This window comes from Glycine max, chromosome 4 (assembly GCF_000004515.6).
Source record: "Glycine max cultivar Williams 82 chromosome 4, Glycine_max_v4.0, whole genome shotgun sequence".
In the NCBI taxonomy this organism is placed as follows: Eukaryota; Viridiplantae; Streptophyta; class Magnoliopsida; order Fabales; family Fabaceae; genus Glycine; species Glycine max.
In genome coordinates, this window is record NC_016091.4 from 6,818,067 (window position 1) to 6,835,504 (window position 17,438).

At 30.4% G+C, this 17,438-nt stretch overlaps 2 pseudogenes; both read right to left on the minus strand.

The window, feature by feature from the left end:
* Positions 1-3,581: 3,581 nt before the first annotated feature.
* LOC100810388 (uncharacterized) lies at positions 3,582-10,614 on the minus strand (annotated as a pseudogene).
* Positions 10,615-11,898: 1,284 nt separating this feature from the next.
* Positions 11,899-17,438, minus strand: part of LOC100810920 (putative esterase YitV) — a 7,485-nt pseudogene continuing 1,945 nt past the window's right edge.

The window sequence follows — 17,438 nt, forward strand, 5'->3', positions numbered from 1 at the left end:
TATTATTTTAGGGGTTATTTCAGTTTGTAGGGTGGGATAGGCCATTAAGGAGTTAAATGTATTAAAAATATAAAATCAATTTTTAATATTTAAAATATAAAATAATAAGAATAATATGTAATTTACTCGTGAACCCCGTGCGATAGAGGGCACCACGGGAGGATATTTATTTCCCTTCCCATCCCTACGGGAAAAAAAAATCTTCATATGCAGGACTCCATACACCACAATTCCCCCATGAATCTAGTTGACACCAGTACAGGTGGGTGCAACTTTCATCATTTTCCTCTCTTGCTTTCCTGCTGCTATGGTGGTACTTACCAGTGGCCTTTCTCGTTGTCTTATCCTTTTTCGCTTTTTGTGAAATTTTTGGAAAAAGAAGTTAAGTGGATGCTTATAAAAAAAATGTTACAAATAACAATGTTCACTTGATTAATGATTTTATGTGATAATTAATTTGTTTTTATTTTGCTACTTTCATCAGTTGATTCAAGGCTTATAATATTCATCTCGTTGATTTTGTTCAATGCGTATAATGTTTAGGAATTTATTTTTTTGATCCTCAATGATAGAACACCATTAACTAATTTAACCTATTTATAGGTTAATATATGACAAGTTGCTGTGAGGGAGGGCAGGAGGGGAAATCACGTCGTTTGTTGAATATATTACAGGAAAGTAGGGGAAATGGAAAAGGACGATCAAATTATAATACTGAGTTTCAACGAAGCTTCTTCAGTTCCTGATTTTATCAAAGACAAATCTCAGTGAGTACTTTGATACTTATTTTCCCCATTTGTTTAACAAGGATTACGACAAAGGAATTGATGCTGTGTTTGTTTACATTATTGAACAACCAATATCCAAAAGAAAGTATAGAAACATTCACTAGGCTACATGGACGTACGGCGTGAAAATGGATTAAAACTAACTAATCTCTTTCATTATATAATCAGCATCATCATTATATCAAATTTTACTTATTTTTCTGAATCCCTTCTTCATCAACTTTGCTTCTTCACAATTTCAATGATTTATTTAGAAGAAAGGGAAAAATTAAAAAATATAAACATAAGAAGAAAAATCAAAAAGAAAAAAACATAATGTTACATAGGCTAAAATAAAATTTTAATATCTTATTTATATTTTTTATGAATTTGATCCCTTAATTTTTAAAAAAAAATCACTTTGATCTCATACAGTGTTAGATCAAATTTGTCTTTTTGTTAATTTTTTTTCTAATGATGTCAATTTTGGTTGATTTGATATCTTAATTACCATTTGTCACTTATTAATAAGTTCACCAAGTTAGTGTTATAACTTAATTGAAAGATTAATTTAATCTAGCAAAATACTTTTTAAGGGACAAAGTAAAAAGTTTTAAACTTAAGATACTGAAATTAAATAAAAAATATAGACAAAGAATTAAAATTTTATTTTATCCTTTTATATATTATTTGACTTGTGGGTGATTAAGCTGGTTAATTGGAAGAAATAAGAAGAATCACAATATATTTGTGTTTGATGACTTTCATATATTTTTAAAATAATAATAAGTAAAAGAGTGAATAAATAAATTTATCAATTATTTCCCCGTAAATTTGTAATTGATATGATATCTCTAATTGCATCATTAGCACAATATATTTTAAATTTTTTTATTTGTAATTAAATAGTGCATGAAATGTAATTAAATGATATTTTAATTGCATCTTTTATTAGTAAACATTATTGTTTTAATGTGCTTAAAATTATCAAAATAATCTCAAACTTTTGAGGAAAAATGTAAACTTGTGTATATTACTTAATATAATGAATATTATCTTCACAAAGCACTCACTATTTAATAATAACCTTCATTGTCTTTCTTTAAAAAAAAGGCATATAAAAAAATAGTGAGATACAAGTGCCTCTTTTTCCCCTAGTTTTATATAGAATAGTTTAAACTTTCCTATAACTTTTCCTTACAAGTCTTTCTGCTTATTAAATAAAAATTATTTTGATGATGTTAATAATATTTACTTTTCATGTGTAATATTTATTTTATAGGATATTAGGAAAATTAATAAGATAAATTATTTCCCATATCTATATTTATTTATAAATAAAATATAAGTGAGAACATTAATATGACTTAAAATGTTATTAATGTAGCAATTGTATAAATACATAAATAAATAGATATATCTTAATGATTAATCAAGCCATCCATAATTCTTAGGGATGAATTTGAGCTTTGTAATAAAATTAAGATCTTAACCAATACAATTGAATAATGAATGATGAATTTCTTAAGTCATTCATACGTTAAAAATGTGTTAATCCATTAAAGTTGATAATGAGTATGAGCTTTTCAATAAATTAACATCTTAGTTAAGACAATTGAATAATGATTTTTTTAATTAAATGTGTGTAAATTTATTAGAGTTTGATAGTAATATTATACTCTAGAGATAACTGAGAACTATAATAATAGGAAAAAAAAATCATTACATTATTTTTTCTTTATTTTTGAAATTAATTAAAAAAACATTACTTCATACTATTATGATATTTAGGAGGATTGTTAGGCATTTACCTTAATTAGTAAATTAATTTTGATTGATTAACTACCAATTTAATATTGAACTATCTACCTGGTCACATGCAAACAAGTATTCTAATTTTTATGTAAAAAAATATTTTATTTAATAATTGAATTAAATCAAATCAATATTTTTAATAGAATATTATTATATTTTTACTAACAACAATTATAAATAATATAAATATAAATCAAATGTGAAATTGAATTTGGTACATAAGTGACCATGTCATGTTGAACTTAGTCAAGTTTATTTTTAAATGCCACGAGAGATATTCATTGTTGATAATAAATACAAGATGAGTCAACTGTTTTCAAATTAATTTTCAAAATAAGTGTTTTAATGGTTGTATTTGATGCAACACCACTCTCATCCATTTTCCCTTTTATTCATCGGCACACACCTATGTATCATAAATGGTGTTGTTTTATTCCATGTTGTTTCACTTCATAAAAGCTTAAGTAGAAATTGTTTCAGTCTATATACATAGAGTCTTCGTAGAATTGAAAATTTTCCATAGTTCAATTGTTGATATACAATTACTTGTTTTAAAGCTTGAAAAAAGAACTTATGTTTTAAAATTTTATTCCCATTATATATTTTAAACTCCAAATATATCATTTTATTTCACAGTATGTATATTTTTGTATCAATAAATATTAATTTATAAATTTTATTAAAAATTTCATTAAAAGATATTTAAACCTACAAATTTTCTTCCTTTCTTTTTCCTTCACCCTTCCCTAATCTTATATATATCTCCTTATTGTGCAGTAAATTACATAAACGCTGCTTTTAAGTTTTAACTATCCCAATCAATAGCTCAATAGCTATAATGTGGGTTTCAACAGGTAAAGCATTTTGCATTATCCGTATCATGACAGACATATACAATCATACAAAGGCAATTGGAATGAGGCAATAAGCCCTGATCAGCAAGCTGGTTCATAATTTTATAACCACAGGGCTTAAAGAACACAGATCTGAGGGCACGAGCTAAGGGTTTAAGAACCTATCAAACCAATCAGCTGATTCTTTTATCATAAATCTCGTTACTTGGTGTCCGATTCCAGCTTCTGCAATAAACTGAATTTCAAAGCAACCAATCATAATCTTAGATGATAAAAAAAGGCAATCAATCATTAGCATTCACTTAATTTAAAACTAAAATCTTTCTATTTCCTTTCCCTTCAAAACTTACTTCATTCCAAACATATTCTAAAAAGAATTCCCAACCAAACACACCATCGAGTTTTATCTCATCCAACTTAAGAGGATACACCTATACAACGGTGCCATGCCATGACTTGAGATGTTAAGTCTACTAATTCTTAAAAGTCAAGCTGATCACCGAATAAAGACAACAATATAGATGCACTCATGTGTTTGCCATACTATGGAAAGCGCATGCTAAATTCAAGAGACTTACTTTCCACTTTGATTATGAGAGGTGTTCTACGAAATGGTGCTTTGTTTAAATGGGAAAGTTGCAGGTTTCAACCAACGGTTAAATCCATTCTTATTAAATCGATAATGGAAGATCACACTCGCAAGTTTAAATTTCTCACCAAAGTGACCAAACAAGTTCATGCATACCCTGAAATTATCTAAACAATGAAACTTTCTGTATGCCTTGGTTGCCTTTGCTCTTGGAATTTCCAAGCCTCCAAGAGGACACCGAGGATCTTCCGCACCTAGAGTTCCCAACACCCAAGCAAATGCTTCAGTTCCAAATTAGCTAAAAGACATATATCCATAAAATCTAAATGAATAAAATAACTAAATTGATCAATACGGATGGATGCAGAGGTCTACTATGTTACTTATATATCCAATTATAGGAAAAAGGGTGTTCAAGAACACACACGACATAATAAAAGAATCTATTTTGTATTTAAATTATATCATAATTTATGACATACTAAAAAATGTTCTTGTTGATGAGCTCTTGAAGCATCAATTCTTCAATAGTGTGAAAACTCTACATGTATCCTCACCGAGGCTGACCTCTATTCGTCAAACTTTGACAAGTGAGAAAATAAGAATAGAGAAGTGATATTTGAGATTTTTTTTAACGTGCCCAAGACTCTATTTATAGCACGCTAAGGATATCCAATTTCTAATCAAATTAAAATCATTATTGATAATATTCTTTTTTAAGCTATATCATTTAGTAATTAAAATAATAATTGATCAAGTCAAACTTGTATGTAGTCGTCTTTTCAATCCAAATCCCAAATACAAAATCATATATATGTTTGTTTCTCTTCTTTCACCAAATCTTTCATATTATTTATATTTTTAGTGCTAGCAAAAATATAATAATATTCCACCTTTTTTTTAAATCAATTAATCATTTGATCATATTAAATTCTCTAATTTAATTAATCATCAAATATTAAAATAATTTCCTTAATAGAGATTAGAATACTCATTTGTATGTGACCTCGTAAGTTCAATATTAAATCGATAATATATTAATCAAATTGATATACTAATCAAGGTAGGCGTCTATTAACACTTCTTAACGTCCGGATAACATGAAGTAACATTTTACTTTCAAGAACCATTAGTAGTGTAATAATTTCTTTCATCTTTAGAGTTCTGGATTAACTCATAATGACTTAAGAAACTCATTTCTTCTTTCATCTAATTTTCCTGGTCAGGATATAATTTTATTCATAGAGCTCAAACTCATCACCAAGAGTTGATGGATTAATTATATCCAATATCCATTCAACAAGTGCTCTAAAGCATTAGGTGTCCGAAATCAAAATACAATAAATAACCTGTTAATTACTCTGACAATCTCAGGTCAAATAAAACTATTATATCTCTTCTTGAGAATTTTCTATTGACAGTTTATGATAAATTTTAACCATTAAAAAATTTCAATTGAGTCAATTCAATGTTCACATCAACATGTGATTCATCTATATATACAAATTAATAAATGAGATCTATTAATATTTATCCAATAAATACTATCACATATATATTAATCTATCCGGATTATTGATATCCTATTTACAATAATCTTATGATCAATAATGATTTAGATTAAAATTAAAACAAACTTGTTTCTCATTATAATAATCTCTATTATAATAACAAGTCTTTAATTTTAATCAAGAACATTATCAAATGAATCCTTTAATTAAATAGTGAAATATGATCATGAAAATAAAATAATATTTTATTATTAAAATTAGAATTAATTGCATGATGACTTGAATCCTGGACATACAAATTTATTCTCAACACCAACACCTATGTTAGTGTTGCAGCAGTGTGGTTACCTTGAATTGTCATTACATGAATTTGTATACGAATAAGGTACTTAGCCAGATTTGATTTGAAAATGTTTAATGTACAATACATACAAGGGTCTTACCATTAAGAATAAGCAGCGGATGTGGTGCGATAGTTGGAATTGAATAGGGTGAGTTAAATTGGGAAGCTAAACCAGGAGCAATTCGGTCCCACACCTGATCAGAAATATAAAATTTTGAGATTAGTAATATAGTATCAACTGTAAACACTCTAGAATTACAAGAACAAAACTCTTGATGGAAATTGTGCCCATGCTACCATTGTCGATCAAGCATGTTATGCTAAAGCAAATCAAAGCATATAGCAATTAATTTGGAGGCAGAAGCAGAATCTTAGTTGGATACTTGGATTCATAAAAACTTGTGACCTTCCTCGCCACTTCTTTGTCAATAGCAACTTTACCCAAATGATCACGAGCCACTGCGTACATAAACCCAAGAGCATTAGGGATGTAGATAATATATGTTCAGTTGTCCACAGTTAGCATGCTTGAATAGTTGAATGAATAATACCCCTATTTGGTACTATTATATTTTCTCTTCTAGGTCTTACTCAAACACCATTCCAACCTCACCATGTAATTTAATCCATAGGCAATCTATTAATTATTATAATGTAAAATTCAATTTATTTGATGTTGGATATGAAATCATACACTATCCCCTACAAATATAAACCTCATAATACCAATATTATATTAACCAAAAATGAAGTTACCAGGAGAAGTAACTTAAGCAAAGATAAGAAAACTGCAGGTAAAACATGAAAGAAAATTCAGAAACTCATTTGACATATCTTACCCTCAAAAAGAGGTTTTATACTATCAACACGACCCTGGCATTTATCGTTGTCTATGGCCCATTGAAATCCCTGCGCAAGCATTTAGCACAAAAGTTTTCACATTGATTTTTCAGAAACACATTTGGCTACATGAAAGCTTCACCGAATCATTCAATGCCACCTGAACGTCAATAAGAAGAACAACCACAGTATAGCGAGTATCAGCAACTGCAGCAAACCATGCATGCATTCCTGCATCAAGGAATTATACAAGTGAGTGAAGTGATGAGTCACATCAAGGAATTATACAAGTATATTTGGAGCATCTTACCGTGTCGTATATGTATGGCATCGTCTCACTGGTTTTCCACGCAGAAATAAGTGCCTGTGTATTTTTTTTTGTAGGGGAGGTTGTAGCCAAAACAAAAGTTAAAGAAAACATGATCAGTTTTGAATTTTACATAGATAACTTATTTTTCACTTTCCGAACGATCTTGGGTAAATTTGTAAGCAAAATAGAGTCCATTTCTTTATACAAGGAGAATACGATCAGAAATAAATAATTAAGACAAATTACTTGTCCTAAAGCTTAACCTATCTTCAAGGAAAATTTACCTATGATCAGAATCACTAAAATACGAATTTGCTTTAGAATTAGTAATCAATTATTATGTTTTGAATTCATTAAAAGTAATTATTTGAAGGAATTTACAGACCAAATTCTAGGTTGAAACTTACCTATTTAATTAAAATAATTTTTGTCTTCGTATTTTTACAAATTTATAAGTTTACTATTTCTATTTTAAAATTAAAATATTTAATCCGCTCATTTTTTTAAATTGTTATATTAGTCCCTCTTGTCCAACTGATTTACACATACAACTCACATCTTTCTATTTGACACCTCACACAATTGTGTTTTAATTAAATAAAAATAATAAAAAAACATAAATAATAGTCTCTGCCTTTGTCATTTCTATTCACTTTAATTAAAACACAAGTATGTAAGGTGATAAAATAAAAGAATATACTTGATAAATCTTTTTACAATGATAGTATATGGGCATTAATCTTGTTTTAAATTTTATGATAGAAACTATCAAAAATTATAATTTAATTTTTAAAATAAATAGTGATGTCGTGATTTTTAAATTATAAAAAAAAATTTAAAAAATTAACGGACACAACAATATATAATAAATTTAACCTAATAATTAAGATTAAAAACAACAAAATTGTATTTTATTGTTGACCAACGACAAAAAATTAACCAAAAAAAATTAATCATTTATTAGTAACAAAAAGTCATCGTCCAATCATAAATGCAGATCGTCAACGGTGGTTGTGCAATTCATTAAAGTAAAATCACGAGTTAAAAACCCAATAGTGAAGCATAGCAAACCAAACTTATTGTACATCAATATAGGTGGTTGTGTTGGTGGCACGTTCTCCATGGTAACGAGAATCAACAGAAATTGCTATATATCCTCGCGAAGCATCGCCTAAAACACCAAGAAATTAACCGAAGCCAGAAATAAAAATCAAGGAATTAATAATTATAATGGTCAAGGTTATCTATCTATATCTGCCTTTGGAGTCGATTCCAATATCTCGATCTGTAAGGTTGTCATGCGAACCAGAAAAATGAATTAAAGATGCTATGAATGTTGATAATACCTGTTCCCTCGTTGGAGGAGGATTCAGATTCAAAGGATTCTCCACTGGCTTCGCAGGTTTGACAGTTAGTGGAACTGAAACATACATCACGAACGAGAGTTAGTTAAAAATTAAAATTAGCGTTGCGCAATACATAGCGAGATCGAGGAAGTTAATTAGTGAGTGAATTTTGATTATTATACCTTGAGCGGGTCGCCTACTACGCAGGACTTGCAGGAACTCTTATCGGAGCTTGCTCTTTCTCTGAACTTCTTCAATGGCTTCTTTTCCCGCCAATTTGTTTTGGACATAGCAGCTTGAGAGCAAGAGGTAAATGACGAAAGATGCACAGTTCAATGCTATTAGGACTAAAATTCATTTTTATTCTAAAGAGAAAAAGATCTCAAGCTGGATGATGACTTAAGAGGTACACAGTGGGCTAATAGTACAAACTACAATATCCTCGTCGATGGATATCATACAAAATGAAATGTTAACAACAAATTTTTAATATTAAAATAATAAATGGCAGAGATCGATATTAATTTAATATGAAAGAAATATTGTAATAATCTTGAAATAAGTTTAAATTTTTGTGAGTATTAATTTAATATTGTATTAATCTTTAAATAAGTTTAAATTTTAGTGAGTATTAATTTAATGTTAATGGACTAACTAGTACATGTCATATTCCAACGGAAGGACATTGAGTCTGAAGTTCTCGTTTCGAGCCATAAGTCATTCGAGCAATGCCTTTTAAATCAATTTCTCAAAAAGGCTATTTCAATGGTTTCTATTTGAGGCAACACCAGAGCCATACCTTTTTTTCTCCTTCTTTTTATCTACATGCACTGATGTATCATAAAAAGAGTTATTTCATTTTATGCTGTTTCATTTTTTAAGAAAAAGTTTAAGTAGAGATTAATCTTTATATAAATATGGATACATTTAAAGTCTTCACATAATTAAAGAATTCTGATACTTGATCTATATAATACATCTATTTTATTATAATATAATATACCTTGTAAAATATAAAATCATTCAATCACAAAATTTATTTATTTTTAAAATAATTATTTTAAAATAATTTAAATGATAATTTATAATGAGATATCATTTTAAACACAAAATATATTATTTTATTTTGCAATATATATTATAAGCTCCCCTTTTAACTATCAATAAAACTTAATCTAATGTATTGTATCCTGTGGGACTTTCATTGTAAGAAAGATTCTCTATGGGTTCAGTGAGTTCACCAGATTCAATTTTGATAAAAAAAATCATTTAAATAAGAGACTTTATCATCTCCGAAGAACTAAGTACGGAAGAGGCCAAAAAGAGGATTCAATCTTGGAGCACCAATGAACAATTGCTTGTTGGCAAAGTCTATGAATACATTAGAGGTGTCAAGCCTATTGTTAGTTGGTGTTCTGTTATATGGAACCCAATAATCCCCCCTAAGATGATGTCTTTCATTCTGTGACGTGCTAAAAGGAATCGGCTGCTTACTCTTGACAAAGTTGTTTTCTCCAAGTTTGGGCTCACATTCGTGATTTGACTCCTTTCCGCAGGCGTTTCACTCCTTTACAGCGCATTACTGACTCTTTAATTAGGGGCAGATCCACATCAGGTGTTCAAGGAAAATTAGGTTTGTCTGGCTATAACAATTACAGTCTATTGCATCTTGTTGTCTAGGAACAAGCTGATTTTTGAAGATTATCAATTTTCTGTAACAGAGGTTATTAGCAAGATTAAGTTTCTTATGTATAAATAAGCGCACCTGTTGCATTTGTTTTAGCATCTTGATATAGGTCTTCTTGTATTAGTGAGACTTTTGATTTTCTCTAGCTGCGGGTATGCCCCGTTTATTGTTGTATCATTTTGAGTTTAATATAATTTACAATTTTTCCAAAAAAAATACAAACTACCCAACCCCTCCACTACATCATATACCCACAACTACAAAAGTGAGAATTTACGACATTAAACCAAGGACGATTTTATAAAACCGCCTTGGTAAAAAATGCGGAAGCTTTCAATGCCGGTTTTCTAAAAACCGTCCTTGAAAACAACCTTTCAAATACGGTTTTTAAGAACCGTCATTGTCTTTACGTAATTTCTCATTTTATATTAAGGGGAAAATGCGAAACCTCATCCATCTTCTCTCTTTAACCCTCACACAGTTTATCTCCGCCTCCTCCAACCGCCTCGTCCTCCTCGTCGTCGCCACCACCCACAACTTCTCCCCGGCCATCCCCTAGCCCCTTATCTTCCACCCCCTCACCAAAACCTTGTCCTTCGACCCCACCACCTCTACCTCACATGTTGACATATACATATCTCTCTCTTTCCTTATTTATCTGACCCATTGCAAAGCAACAATCCAATATTGAAATCAAAATAATTTTAAGATCAGGAAGCCCGATCGTTTCAAATCCTAGAATCCCAATCTCTCTCTTTGTCTCCTTATTGCAATAACCTAACCTCGTGTCGTGATCTGGGCATTGGAATTAGGGTTTGCGCTTTCTGTGATCCATAATCAAGAATCAAAAGGAGAGAGAAAGAGATAGGAGAAGAGATGGACGACTGTTGTGCCGCTTGTGTTGAGCCTTTGGAATGGGTTGCGTACGGACCCTGCTTGCACCGGGAGGTGTGTTCCACGTGCGTCGCTCGTCTACATTTCATCTGTGACGATCGCCTTTGCTGCATCTGCAAGACCGAATGCAACCTTGTTTTCGCCACCAAGGTATACACAATGCCCAATCCTCTGTTTACCCTAATTTTTTTATTCATTTTTGTTAATAATCGGTGAGATGAAATTGTTTTGCATATGTTGCCCTAAACGTGTGGAGTCTTTGCTAATTGCTACTCATTGCAATTTGGATTGTCTGAGTTAAAATGTTAACGTACGTGCCACACATTGACGCTTACTGTTGTATTCGATTATGACATGTGTATTTTATCATTATGAATTAGAATAATTGTTCACATCTTTTAGCTCTAGTTTGAAGTTGTGCTGAGTTATTCTAGGTACAATTTGTCCCTAATTTGAATCATGTTGTTAAACTAGGAGTTCCTTTGTTGCTAACAATTATGTCTTACAGTAATATATTCATAAGAAATTATATCAATCACCATGATATGCTGGCAACTTCTCCGTTTTGTAATGGCACTTATTTCATGGCATTACCTTGTTCTTTTATCTCCCATCATATGTAAAATATTTTTTTCCTCTTAACTTTAAATTGTTGCAGTTAAATTTTTTTGAAATACTGCCATCACTTGCTTCACACTTGGCAATGATTCCAGTTGTAGTTCAAACTATCTTGCCAATGCTTAACAAAGATGCAAAAGTGTGGGTACTACTCTAGATTGTGTATTTTGTTTGCTTCTTTTTAAAACAGAGAAATATTATTATTATATTATTCTTGCCTTGTGGTTTCCTGTTTTTGTAGCAATGATGTTGTACCATTCAACTGTTCCAAAGAAAAAATAGCTATCATCAACTGTTCATCTCCTACGTATATATGGTTTTCTGTAACTCTATTAGGGTCTTTCTGGGAAAGACATTGGAGAATGTCAAGGTTTGTACGTGTCCCTTAGAAATTTTACATTAGGTTAATTCAATTATCTTTTTTTTATCAAAGACGATCTTCCAACCGATGTTGGTATTCAACGACACTGTGTTATCACCACGCGTCGTAACCGATGTAGAAAGGTCATTAGAATCGATGTAGAAGGCCTTTTTTTTAGTAGTGACCCCTCCACTACATCATATATATCCCTAGTGGGTTTCAACACGTAAAGCATTTTACATGATTCAATATATCATGACAGAGATACAAAGACAACTGGAATGGCAATGATCCTGAGCAAGGTGCTTTATAATTTTACAACAACACAGGGCTTGAAGAACACGAGGGCACCACGGGCTAAGGGTTGAAGAACATGTCAAACCAATCAGCTGATTCTTTCATCTGAAATCTCGTTATTTGGTGTCGAATTCCAGGTTCTGCAATAAACTGAATGACAAAGCAACCAAACACAATCTTAGACGGAAAAAAAGGCCACAATCATTAAACTTTCTCACCCAAGTGACCAAACAATACAAGTTCATACCTTGAAATTGTCGGAACAGTTAAACATTCTGTATGCTTTGCTTGCCTTAGTTCTTGGAATTTCCAAGCCTCCAAGAGGACACTGAGGATCTTCCGCACCTAGAGTTCCCAAACACCCAAGCAAATGCTTCAATTCCAAGTTAGCTAAAAAAATATCCACAAAAGCTAAATATGAACGAAATAACTAAATTGACTAATAAAGATGGATGCAGAGGTCTACGACGGTATTGAATTTTGATATATATCTAGAGAAGCAAAAACCTTATATATGTTGCAGAAGTGCGGTTACCCTGAACTGTCTTTACATGAAGTTGTATATAACAAGGTTCGTAGCCAAATTCGATTTGAAAATGATTACGCAAAAATGCAAAATACATACAAGGGTCTTAATTACCATTAAGAATAAGCAACGGACGTGGTGCAATAGCTGGAATTGAATAGGGTGAATCAAATTGGGAAGCAAAACCAGGAGCAATTCGGTCCCACACCTGATATCAACAATATAAAATTTTGAGATTAGTAATATAGTATCAACTGCAAAAACTCTAGAATAACAGGAACAACGCTCTAGATAGAAATTGTGCCCAGTGGGTGAATAGCTAGCAATTATGGGATACGTATCATGTTAAGCATTGTCAATGATCTTATGTTAAAGCAAATAAAGTATATAGCAATTCATTTGGAGGCGTAATGACCATAGTTGGATTTGTATAAACTCGGCTAACCTTCTCCACCACGTCTTTGTCAATAGCAGCTTTACCCAAATCATCACGAGCCACTGCGTCCATAAACCTAAGAGCATTAGGGATGTATAAATACTAATATACCTTTTAGAATATATGTTCAGTTGTTGACTGTTAGCCTGCTTGAATGAATAATAATAATCTCTATTGCATTGGCTACTATTATATTTGACAAATGATAATCCGTGTCTCAAGAACATTAACTTACAAGACCCTTATATTTTTCCTTCAATTCTAGGTCTTACTCAAACACCGGTCTAACTTCATCATGTAATTTAATCCATAGACAATCTATTATAAATGACCAATTATAAAAGACAATTTATTTGATGTTGCATATAAAATCATGTACACCATGCGCTACACGTATAAACTGATGGTACGTACAAATTACTGAATGGTTTAGTTGCTTTTTTGTCTTTTTACTTCCAACAATTTTTCTTTTTAGTTTTAGTTTGAAATTAATGTTCTATTTGATCCCAATTATTATAATTTTTTAAATGTATTGGTTTTAATGAATTTAAATGTATCAATAGACCATTTGATACATTTAAATTCTTTAAAACTGATATAAAACTAAAATTGTCTTCATTTTTTTGGCAATTCTTCATTGAAAATTTTAGTTTTGTGGAAATTTCAATGAATCTTATTTAGTGATGTAGGTTAATTTAGACCATGAAGAAAAAAAAATTAAGAAATTCTAATTATAGAAGTCAAAATAGAATTTTTAAAATATTAGAAACTAAGAAGGAAAATTGTTACAATTATATAGGAATCAAAAAGTTAATTAAACCTTATGGGATTTATGTGAATAATAGTTCTATTATATAAACCAAAATGAAGTACTAACTAAAGCAAAGATAAGAAAACAGGTAAAACACGAAAGAAGTTAATTTCAAAACCTCATCTGACATTATCTTACCCTCAAAAAGAGGCTTTATAGTCTCAACTCGACCCTGAAACTCATCGTTGTCTATGGCCCATCGAAATCCCTGCAAGCATTTGGCACAAACGTTTTCAATTAATAGTTGTTTCAGAAACACATTTGGCTAAATAAAACCTTCACCCAATAATTCAATGCCACCTGAATACCAATCACCGGAACAGCCACAGCATAGCTAGTATCAGCAAATGCAGCAAACCATGCATGGATTCCTGCATCAAGGAATTATACAATTACAAGTGATGAATCGCATCAAATATGCCATCTGACATGCATATGTATATTCCTTTCAACTTCTCTCAACCCACCTCCAAGTGATATTCCATTGATTCCTATCCTAGAAGGGTCTATATCTCTTCTCCGTGTTAGATAATCTGTCAATTTAATCAAGTCCCACACCTGCCAGCCAGATCAAGGAATATAATACACCATGTTTAACCAAACAAGTCATGAGTTTAAATTGCCATAATTACAGTTCAAATAATAATTTGGAGCATTCAGTGGTTCGAACTATATGGTAAAGCTGCATGATAATTAAGAAGTTACCGTGTCATATATGAATGGCATTGTCTCACCGGTTTTCCATGCAGAAATAAGTGCCTGTGTATTTTTTTTTTGTAAGGGAGGTTGCAGCCAAAACAAACGTAAGAGAAAACATGATTAGTTTTGACTTTTATAATTTATATAGATGGATGACTTATTTTTTATTTTCTGAATGATCGTGGATAAATATGTAAGTAAATTAAAGTTCATTTATTCTTAGTATAAGGACAATACGAACAGAAAAACAATAAATTTTTAAGAGAAATTATTTCTCCTAGAGCTTAACCTATGTTCTTCAAGGCAAATTACATACACTGTTAAGAATCAGTAAAATATGAATTTGATTTGATTTAGTAATCAATTATTATGTTTGGAATTCATTAAAAAAATATTTGAATTAATTTACAGATCAAATTCTATGTTGAAACTTACACGTGACAGAGCTAGACTATTTCTATTGGAATAACTTATATACATAAAATACATTAAAGAAATTAAACAGACTTCCTTTATTTTTTTTGTTGGACAATAATCACTTTATAAATTCATAGTTCTGTTAATTATTTAATATGTATGGTCACATATCGGGCAATGTTATATTTAGAGAATTGGTTAAAACAAAATAATCAAACTTTAGAGAAAAACAAATTATTGAACTTTAGAATTTTATATACGCTTACATACAAGCTTCACATGTTAGAGTAGGTTTACTTGAAAGAATAATTCTGATTAGATCAGCACAACCCAAAATTTAAAAATGATTGCAAGCCATATTATATATGTAAAAAAAAAAATACCACATTAGCCAAGAGATTTGAGCGTAAAATTACTGTTTGAAATCAAAAGTTATATATTATAATGTTTGGTCAAGTATTCCTCTTGATATAAGTTTCTTCAATTATATTATGACTGTATGGTAAATTTCTTTTCTTATAATTTAAAGACACTCAAAAGTGTTTCCTCCTCTCTTATAAATTTTGTTGAACATGCATATAACTAAAGACACGCACTTTTTTGTTAATTACTATGAAGGCAATATTATGCCTTTAATCACAATAGTTATTATAAAAAAACAACTTACCAATCACAATAGTACTGCTTAGCTTATCCAAAAAAAAAAAAATCACAATAGTTGTTTACATCTCACTCTCTTTTTCCCCTGAAAAAACAGGCATGGCATGCGTTTATCCCCCTCTAGTAATAATAAGTTGTTGGAAGTTTTAGTTTACACATTTTTGACTAAAGTAAACACAATAATGCATATGTTTCTGCTAATATAAAATAAAAAGAAGTAAAAAAAAATGGAGTTATTCCCCCCTTAGATTTTAACTTAGCTCCGCACCTGGAACTTACAGTTAATTAAGTAATTTATTTCATTACCGGCCGTCACTCTAAATTTGTAATTGAGTAAAATAATAAGGACAGTTTAGTTTTTTTAAAAAAAAAAACTGAACTGCATGCAAATCCAAACAAATTTGAGTTACACAACCTAAAATCAAAATGATTTCAAAATCAAATCTATCCCTGAAGCTGTGTATAGAAATAGAAAAAAGAAAAATAAGAAATAAGATAAATTTTAAGAGTTTTTGATTTGAGAGAAATGCAAAAGAGAAAGAAATAGGAAAAAAATATATTGTTTTTAAAGCAATTGATTTCTTTTTATGAAAATCATTTTGTTAAGGGAACTGTTGAAAATATAGCCTGCAGCAAGGAAATAAAAAAATGTGCAATCCACAATTTTGTTGATCTTCTCCCTTCTTATATTTCTGCACAATCGAATGTGAGAAATTCTCAATCTCTCCTCTATTTCTCCTCCCTTCCATCTCTTCTCCCTCTATTTCCTCCTAATAATTAACTGTAAACTTTGTGTTTCAAATAGAGTAAACATTTTCCTAGATAACATTAAAAAAATCTAGTAACAATATGAAATAATTTTATAATATTATTCAATAATAGATTACGGTGTATTTGTTATGGTTTATAATTTAAAATTATTTTACACCATGCTTCAATTATAAAATTTGAATCATGAAAGGTGATCGGGTATGATGGTTGTTAAAAACCCAATAGTGAAGCATAGCAAACCAAACTTATTGTACATCAATATAGGTGGTTGTGTTGGTGGCACGTTCTCCATGGTAACGAGAATCAACAGAAATTGCTATATATCCTCGAGAAGCATACGCCTAAAACACCAAGAAATTAACCGAAGCCAGAAATAAAAATCAAGGAATTAATAATTATAATCATAGAGAAGTACAGTAGAATTGCAAATTAATGAAAAATAACCGATGAGTAGTAGTAGTAATTAACCTTTAGCAATGGACGCAGGGATTCTTTGTTACTGTACGAACTATGAAGAAAAACAACCGCAGGCCTTTTTCTCTGCTTATTGCTTTTCTTCAACTTCAAAATTATTAAATCAACACCGGCAACCGTCCTTGCTCTCCTTTCTACGATCCAAAATCGACGAGTTTCTCTCTCGAGCTCAATATCAAATCGGAATAACAAAATTATCAACTCCAGAAAAATCAAATTATTAATTAGTTACCTACCTCTATATTCAAGTACAAGTTCTCCTCCTCAAGCAACTCGTCAAGGTTATCTATATCTGCCTTTGGAGTCGATTCTAATATCTCGATCTATAAGGTTGTTATGCGAATTAACTAGAATTTGAAAAAAATAAAAAAGATGCTATGATTGTTGATATTGATAATACCTCTTCTCTCGT